This window comes from Myotis nattereri, assembly GCF_964212035.1.
Source record: "Myotis nattereri genome assembly, chromosome: X".
Lineage (NCBI taxonomy): Eukaryota > Metazoa > Chordata > Mammalia > Chiroptera > Vespertilionidae > Myotis > Myotis nattereri.
Genome location: NC_138078.1, coordinates 142,654,971 through 142,664,491, shown reverse-complemented (window position 1 = coordinate 142,664,491; position 9,521 = coordinate 142,654,971).

The following is a 9,521-nucleotide window of genomic DNA, read 5'->3' as shown; positions in this document are numbered from 1 at the left end:
AGGCGGGACTATCGGGGGACCGGCCCAGAGGCCCCTGACCCACTCTCAGGCCCAACGACAGGGACCCCCAGCGGCCAGCTGTCCACCGGGAGAGTAGCTGGGCGGGCACCCGCACAGGCTGTGAGGCTCCCCCGCCAGCCTGTTGCTGGGCAGGCTTCGCGGGATACAGTCACGTGCCCAGGGCACTCATTGGCTGGGTTTCTGGCCAATGGCGCAGGGCCTGTTTGCGCCAGCCTGTTGCTGGGCAGGCTTCGTGGGAAACATTCATATGCCCAGGGCACTCATTGGCTGGGTTTCTGGCCAATGGCGCAGGGCCTGTTTGCGCATGCGCTCTGGGCGTTCAAGTGGTGGTACCCACTAGGGGGCGAGGCTCCGGACCAACCCATCTTCCCTTATCGGTGCACCGGCTCTCAGAAGTCGCAAGGAGAGGCTGAGGGGCCATGGAGGATGACGACGGTGTCCCAGGCCGCGTGGCCGAAGATGGGGAAGAACAGGCCATTCCAGGCGACCCTGGCATCCCAGATGGCCCTGGAGGCCCCGGGGGCCCCGGGAGAGGCGGCAGAGGTGAAGGCGGTGCAGTTCCCAGGGAAGCGCCACAGGTCCCTGAGGCCCTCAATGCTCCAGGGCCAGAAGCAGATGCCGAGCCAGAGCCCATGGCCGGAAGGCCAAGACGAGTCATTTTTCGCTTGTATCCTATTTGAGGAGGGGCCGGGTGGTCAGGGAGACGGACCTAGGCCAGAGACTGGGTCGGGAGGAGGGGTCAGCCTGGGGTAGGGAGGGAAGAGGGGCGGGGCCGGCCGGGGGTGGGGGGGCGCTGAGGGGATGGGTAATGGCGGACAGTGGAGATGGTGGGGGAGGCGGCCTGAGGGACCAGGAATGAGGGACCATACGTGAGGGGACTAAGACGGGGGAGAGTGGCCTGAGCGGAAGCAGCAAAGTCTGGATGGGATGGTGCCTTAACTGATTCTCCTCTAGCGTCCTTAATGTGCCGTTCAGCTCATCTATGGAGGCACAGATAGCGTTCCATCTCCTGGCCATCCATTCCGAACCTCATCCTGGGGCAGTTCGCCAGGAGGTCATGGTGTCTGGCAGGCTTCTTGCTATGTTAGTTCTAAAGAGGGTCATGGTGGGGACTGGAGGTGGGGCGGGCAGGTGGCTAGGGTGTGTCTCCCGAGGGTCTTTATAATATTGAATTGGGGATTTCCCCCAAAAGTCAGATCTAGCCCTGGCCAGTGAGGCTTAGTGGTTAGAGCCTGGGCAGGCACCCTGGAGGGTGGAAGGTCCTATTCCCTGTTAAGGGCACCTACCTGGGTTGCAGGTTCAATACCTTCCTCCCAGTCAGTTCATGGCCCGTGTGTGAGAGAAGCAACTGATCCATGTGTTTCTCCTCTCACATTTATGTTTCTCTCTCCCTCTCTCTCACTCTTGATTCTCTGTCTGTGTCTTTATTGTCTCTCTTCCTCCCACATCCCTTCCACTCTCTCTAAAAAATAATAAAAAGTCAGTTCTAGGGAGATACTCATGGTGACCTGGGCCTGTCACCACCTTGAGAGGACAGAGAGAGCTAGGTGCAGATTTATCATATATATATATATTTTTAAAATATATTTTATTGATTTTTTACAGAGAGGAAGGAAGAGGGATATAGAGTTAGAAACATTGATGAGAGAGAAACATCGATCCGCTGCCTCCTGCACACCCCCTACTGGGGATGTGCCTGCAACCAAGGTACATGCCCTTGACCGGAATCGAACCTGGGACCCTTCAGTGCACAGGCCGATGCTCTCTTCACTGAGCCAAACTGGTTAAGGCGATTTATCGTATTTTATTTGATTTTCTTTTTCCCTCATTTAGCCGGCTGACTGCTGAAGACAATGACCAACTGAGAATTTCTGCCTCTTCCTGTCTCCGCGAGGTTTCCCTGATGATTCACACCATGAATCACATTTTGCCCCCATGTTTTTTTTAACGCCAGTACTGTAAATGGGGGCTAAGACTTAGATTCCCTCTTTGTGCATGCTTCCCTGAGGCATGAACCCTACAGAGTTGCTACATCATCATGGGGGCCTAATTGTTTACTTGTACAAGCCCTTCAGTACTCTCAATTCTATTGTTTCCCCATTTCTAGAGGAGTGGGTTCTAAGCTGTTTGTTACAGCAGAAAATAAAAGTGAACTGCTGTTCTTTTCTGAGTGTGCTTTGTTACCACAGCCCCCACATTCATTCAACTTTGTCCCTGGTTTGGAACTGAGGTGTGCAATTCAGTTACTCTAGTCAATGGAGGACAGTTTAGGAAATGGGAAAAAATGAAAATGAAGTGTGTCATGCTATTCAGCATTAACAGATGTCAGTATTTTGGAACATATTCTTGGGTTTATGGATGCATTTATATATTGGATGCACAAAAATAACTTGCAGTGTATAAGTTGTGAAAGTTCAGGATTAAATTTTTCTTAACTACTTATATTTAACACTAGTGGCCTGGTGCATGAAATTCATGCACATTAAAAGGGAATTAATTAGAGGAAATATTTTAATATAGCTATTTGCCCTTACTCTATAATAGAAGTGTCAGAGATGAAAGAAAATTAGTAAAATGTTTATGAAAATCTCCCTCCTGTCGGTCTAGGGCAGGGGTCCTCAAACTTTTTAAACAGGGGGCCAGCTCACTGTCCCTCAGACTGTTGGAGGGCCTGACTATAGTTTAAAAAAAAAAACTATGAAAAAAACCCTATGCACACTGCACATATCTTCTTTTGAAGTAAAAAAACAAAACGGGAACAAATACAGTATTTGTTTTTGCATGTGGCCCACGGGCCGTAGTTTGAGGACTCCTGGTCTAGGACATGCCTCCGGACCCAGAGTCAAGTCCCTGCCCACCTGCGTGTGCCTTGAAATCGCGTGAGACCCAACCCGGCTGGCCCCACCTCCGTCAAGCCAATCAGAGTGGGGGGCGCAGCCCCAGTTCCCCTGTCAAGCCCTACTGGGCAGGAGTGCAGCCTCAGGTCCCCCATCAAGCTGTGCTGGGCGGGGGGCAGAGCCTCAGGACCCCTGGCCCTGGCACCAGGGTGGGAGGCACTGCCTCAGATCCTCATGCTCTGGAGTCGGGGCAAGGGATGTGGCCTCAGGTCCCCCATCAAGCTGCTCTGTGTGGGGGGCACAACCTCAGGACCCCTGGCCCAGCGCTGGGGCCGGGTGGCATGGCCTGAGATCCACAGGCTCAGCCTCAGGTCCCCTGGCCCTGGCACCAGGGCAGGTGGTGTGGCCTCAGGTCCCCTGGCCCCAGCACGAGTGTGCAAAGGTGTGACGGTGTGATGACACCCTTGCATATTTGCTCTGTATTAAATAGGATTATATAGGATATGGTCTCTCCCACTTTCTAAGAAAAACTTGAAATACATGTCACTGGATGCATAAAAGAAGTACAATCATATAGTTGCTTAACATTTAGTGTTTCTGTTTTCCTTCTGGTATAAATAATAATTGAATGCAATTCTTCAATATGATAGTGCATGGATGGTTATTTCCTCAAGATACATTCCAAAAGGCATAATGACTGAGTTAAAAATCTATGTTTATTTTTTAAGGCTGTTAATCTATAGTACACAATTGCTATCCAAAAAGTGTGCCCTCTACCCTAGCTGGTTTGGCTCAGTGGTTAGAACATCTGCCTGCAGACTGAAGGTCCTGGGTTCGATTCTGGTCCAGGGTACCTGCCTGGGTAGCAGACTCGATCCCCTGTGTGAGGTGTGCAGAAGGCAGCTGATCAGTGATTCTGTCTCATCAGTGATGTTTCTATCTCTCTCTCCTCTCCCTTCCTCTATGAAATAAAAAATTTTTTTAAAAAAAATATAGCGGCTCCATTTATGTTAGTGTTTACAAACCTGTCGGGTAAGCGATGATGCCATCCTGGCCTTGGGCAGGCTGGGGAGGGTGGCTCGGACACAGTCAGGGGATTGAGTGGATGGGAGGTGCGGTGAGAGATTGGGAGGCTGCGGAATTACCCTTCACCAAGACAGTGAATGAAGAGAGGGAAGCATTTGGAGGTCGGGAAAATAGGAAGTCATTTGGGGGCGAATTGGGATCCAGGTGCCAGCAGGACATGCAGGTTCCGGTGGCTATGCTGATTTGAAGCTCAGGAATTCAAGAGAGGTGTTGAGTATCTTGCAACTAGTAAAAAGGTCCTTGCCGATGTAACCATCAGTTTCCTTGAATGTATATTCCCTGGCCCTGACACCTCTTAGGCTTAGTCATTACATATTGTGCCTAGTGTGTTTTTAAATATATTTACTACATTCTCAACAAGTCTTCTTTGATTCAGAAGTGCAAAGGCCTTAACCGCTGTGTAGACAGAAGTGTTTAGGCTAGTCCTGGCTCTATGGACACAAAAGGCTGTGATGTGCTGAGCGACTCCTGAGTATGTCGCTGCGTGTGCATGTGTTTCTGGCTCATGCACACATGTGCACGTGTACTGGAGTACTTGGAAGGGTTAGAAGAGCAAAGTATTACCTTGTGTCATCCTGAAAATGCTGATGACAGCAAACTTGCAGTTGCCTCTAGAGCAGGGGTGGGCAAACTTTTTGACTCGAGGGCCACAATGGGTTCTTAAACTGGACCGGAGGGCCGGAACAAAAGCATGGATGGAGTGTTTGTGTGAACTCATATAAATTCAAAGTAAGCATCATTACATAAAAGGGTACAGTCTTTTTTTTTTTTTTTAGTTTTATTCATTTCAAACGGGCCAGATCCAGCCCGCGGGCCGTAGTTTGCCCATGGCTGCTCTAGAGGAATAAGTGTCCATGTCGGATGGGCATTATGTGTGGAGTTTAGGAAGGATTGCTCTTGGGAAGCAGCTCAAAGTCATGAGGACAGCAGGGCTGTGCCACACGGGCCCCACAGTCATTAGACTGGGTCCCCAGGCTCTGTGACTTCAGGGACTTCACCACAGTCCTCCTACCTGCATCAGGAAAAGGGGCCAAGGGCAAGCACTTTCAAAGGAAAGATTGGCCCCCAATGAATAGAAGAGGATAATTCAAACATGAGCAAAGTAGTTCACTTGGGAACTAATTAGAAGTTTCTCTAAACAACAGTTGTTGAATAACTTAATTTTTCTCTGTTTACAAATGTAATTGATGCCCACTGTCAAAATTAGAAAAAAATGGGCACGTTTGGAAAATAAATAATTACCCATCATCTCCCTACTAAAGATAACCACAGTGAAAATGTTGGCGCATTTTAGGATGAAATGAGGTCATTCGTGTTTAGCATTTAGAACAGTGACTGGAACATGGTAATCATCCAAAGCATGACATTTCTTATTTTTTAAATACTCACCTGAGTTATTCTTATTAATTTTTAGGAGAGGGAGAGGGAGAGAGAAACATAGATGTGAGAGGGAAACATGGATCAGTTGCCTCCCAAAGGGCATGGCTGGGAGTCAAACCCATCACCTAGGATGTGCTCACACAGGGAATTAATCCCACAACCTTTTCATGTACAGGATGACGCTCCAAACACCTGAGCCACCCGGCCACGGTCATGTTATTGAGTATTATTATTTTATTAGGCTTAGGAAAGTCTTTCTCTACCGAAAAACCAAAGTTCATCTAAATTTCCTTCTGGTATTTACACTTTGATTTTATTGTGTGTATGATACATAAACGCCTACTCATTATAAACATTTCTACCTCATACAAATAAGTAGCAGAAATGGAAATGCATTCCTTCACATGCTTCCCTCCTGTGTCTCAGTGAGATGTGTAAGAACAGCTTATGACCTCAGTGCTCATTTGTCCCATCCTATTTCATTCATTAAACAGTCATGGACACCTCAGAAATCTCTCTCTCTCTCTCTCTCTCTCTCTCTCTCTCTCTCTCTCTCTCTTCCTCTCCTTCTAAAAATTAGTAAGAACAACTCCTCAGGTGAGTATTTCAAAAATAAGGAATTACATGCTTTGAGTGATTACCATGTCCCAGTCACTGTCCTAAATACTAAACATGAATGACCTCATTTCATTGTGGTTATCTTTAGTAGGGAGATGATGGGTAATTATTTTTTTGCAAACTTGCCCATTTTTTTTCTAATTTTGACAGTGGCTATCAATTACATTTGTAAACAGAGAAAAATTAATAGAACTTTTTAGCAATTGTGGTTCAGAGAACCTTTGAATTAGTTCCCAAGTGAACTACTTTGCTCAAGTTTGAATTATCCTCTTCTATTCACTGAAGGCCAATCTTTACTTTGAAGGTGTTTGCCCTTGGCCCTTTTTCCTGATGCAGGTAGGAGGACTGTGGTGAAGTCCCTGAAGTCACAGAGCCTGGGGACCCAGTCTAATGACTGTGGGGCCCGTGTGGCACAGCCCTGCTGTCCTCATGACTTTGAGCTGCTTCCCAAGAGCAATCCTTCCTAAACTCCACACATAAAGCCTATCTGACATGGCCACTTAGAGGCAACTGCAAGTTTGCTGTCATCAGCATTTTCAGGATGACACAAGGTAATATTTTGCTCTTCTAACCCTTCCACGTACCGCAGTACACGTGCACATGTGTGCATGAGCAAGAAACACATGCACACGCAGTGACATACTCAGGAGGTGCTCTCACAGCACAGCCTCGTGTCCGTAGCGCCAGGTCTAGCCTGAACACTTCTGTCTACACAGCGGTTAAGGCCTTTGCATTTCTGAATCAAAGAAGACTTGTTGAGAATGTAGTAAATATATTTAAAAACACACTAGGCACAATATGTAATGACTAAGCCTAAGAGGTGTCAGGGCCAGGGAATATACATTCAAGGAAACTGATGGTTACATCGGCAAGGACCTTTTTACTAGTTGCAAGATTCTCAACACCTCTCTTGAATTCCTGAGCTTCAAATCAGCATAGCCACCGGAACCTGCATGTCCTGCTGGCACCTGGATCCCAACTCGCCCCCGAATGACGTCCTATTTTCCCGACCTCCAAATGCTTCCCTCTCTTCATTCACTGTCTTGGTGACAGGTATTTCCGCAGCCTCCCAATCTCTCACCTCACCTCCCGTCTACTCAATCCCCTGACTGTGCCCGAGCCACCCTCCCCAGTCCGCCCAAGGCCAGGATGGCATCATCGCTTACCGGACAGGTTTGTAAACACTAACATAAATGGAGCCACTATATTTTTTTAACATATATTTTTATTGATTTCAGAGAAGAAAAGAGAGGGAGAGATAGAAACATCAATGATAAGGGAGAATCATTGACTGACTGCCTTCTGCACACCTCACACCGGGGACTGAGTCTGAAACCTGGGCATGTGGCCTTGACCAGAATTGAGCCTGGGACCTTTCAGTCTGCAGGCAGATGTTCTATCCACTGAGCAAAACCAGCTAGGGAGAAGGGCACACTTTTTGGTAGCAATTGTGTACTGTATAGATTAATAGCCTTAAAAAATAAACATAACATTTTAACTCGGGAATTATGCCTTTTGGAATGTATCTTGAGGAAATAACCATCCATGCACTATCATATTGAAGAATTGCATTGAATTATTATTTATACCAGAAGGAAAACAGAAACACTAAATGTTAAGCAACTGTATGATTGTACTTCTTTTATGCATCCAGTGACATGTATTTCAAGTTTTTCTTAGAAAGAGGGAGAGATCATCTACTTATATAAAAACCCTGGGTGTAACATCACAACCCCAGGCGCGTCCAACAGGAAGGAAGTCAGTCCTGCAGGGGTTGTCTTGGAAATAGCTGCGCCCTCCCCCAGCTGTTCCCTCGGAGGGCGAGGTTTCAGGCAGCAACCCACCCTCAGGGCAAGGTTTCAGGCCGGAACCCGCCCTTGGAGCTGAGTATGGAAGTACTGAGTCCTGGATTGCCATGCCAAGGGCTTCGCCCTCCCCGAGCTGCTTCCCACAAGGCCTTATGGAAGAATCCATCCTCAGAGCGCCAGGAGCGCCCAGCAGCAGTCAGTCCTGGGTTGCTGAGGCGGAGGCCACAGCGTGGTAGAACTCTGGGTCTGGCCCAACAGGGGGCGTGGCTGGCCTTCAAACCAGACCCTGACAGTAGGGAGGAGGCAGCCCCATTCCTCACAGAATCTGCTGTTGGACAGCTTGCTATCAGTGGCCTGCCAGGCAGGAACCCCATTCACCTGCACCCTGGACCCAGACAGGAGAGAGGAGGGAGCCCCATTCCTCACAGAATTGACAGCTGGCCAGCTTGCTGTCAGGGGCCTGCCAGCTAGGAATCCTATTCACCTGCATATGTGTATAAAGTTTTAGTACATAATATTAGAGGTCGTGGTGGTACTATTTTACCCACAGCGTCTACAGGAATTGCTGCAAATTTACTTCTTGGTGGAAGCACCTTTCATTCCCAGTATAAATTACCGATTCCATTAAATGAAACTTTAATTTCTAGACTCGATATAATCAGTGAAGTTGCTAAAACTATTCAAAAGGCCCAACTTCTCATTATTGATGAATGCACCATGGCATCCAGTCATACTATATATAAATGCCATAGACAGATTACTAAGGGAAACTATGAATTTGAATGTTGTATTTGGTAGGAAAGTTCTCCTTCTTAGAGGGGATTTTCGACAATGTCTCAGTATTGTACCACATGCTATAGGATTAGCAATAGTACAAACGAGTTTGAAGTACTACAATGTTTGGGGATGTTTCAGAACGTTGTCTCTTACAACGCATATGAGATCAGAGGATTCTGCTTATAGTGGATGGTTAGTAAAACTTGGAGATGGAAAACTTGATAGCAGTTTTCATTTAGGAATGGGTATTATTGAAATCCCCTGTGAAATGATTTGTAATGGATCTATTATTGAAGCTACCATTGGAAATACTATATCTATAGATAATATTAAAAACATATCTAAATGTGCAATTCTTTGTCCAAAAAATGAGCATGTTCAAAAATTAAATGAAAAAATTTTGGATATACTCGGAGATTTTCACACATATGAGTGATGATTCCATTGAGTCCACAGACGATGCTGAAAAGGAAAATTTTCCCATCGAATTTCTTAACACATTGTATGCGGGAAACGTGTTTACACGTTTTACGTATTTATACGTTCTACCAGTGTAGTAGAGCGCGGGACACGTATTAATACGTTTTTTATAGACTAGCGGTAGAATGCGGGTAACGTATAAATACGTAAACTAAAGTTATCGTAATTTTACTGAACGTTGCCATTTGTGCAAAAAATTAGCAAAAATGGCCCGCGCCACCTGTTAGCGCGCGATAAAAACTACCCGCAAACAATGTGTTAATAGTATTACTACTTCGGGAATGCTGTGTCATAAATGAAAATTGAAAGTGTGTGCAATCATCATGCTATTGAGAAATCTCAATAGTAAATGGGGTCTTTGTAATGGTACCAGATTTATTATCAAAAAATTATGACCTAACATTATTGAAGCTGAAGTATTAACAGGATTTGCAGAGGGAGAGGTTGTTCTGATTTCAAGAATTAATTTGTCCCCATCTGACACTGGCCTCCCATTTAAATTGAATCGACGACG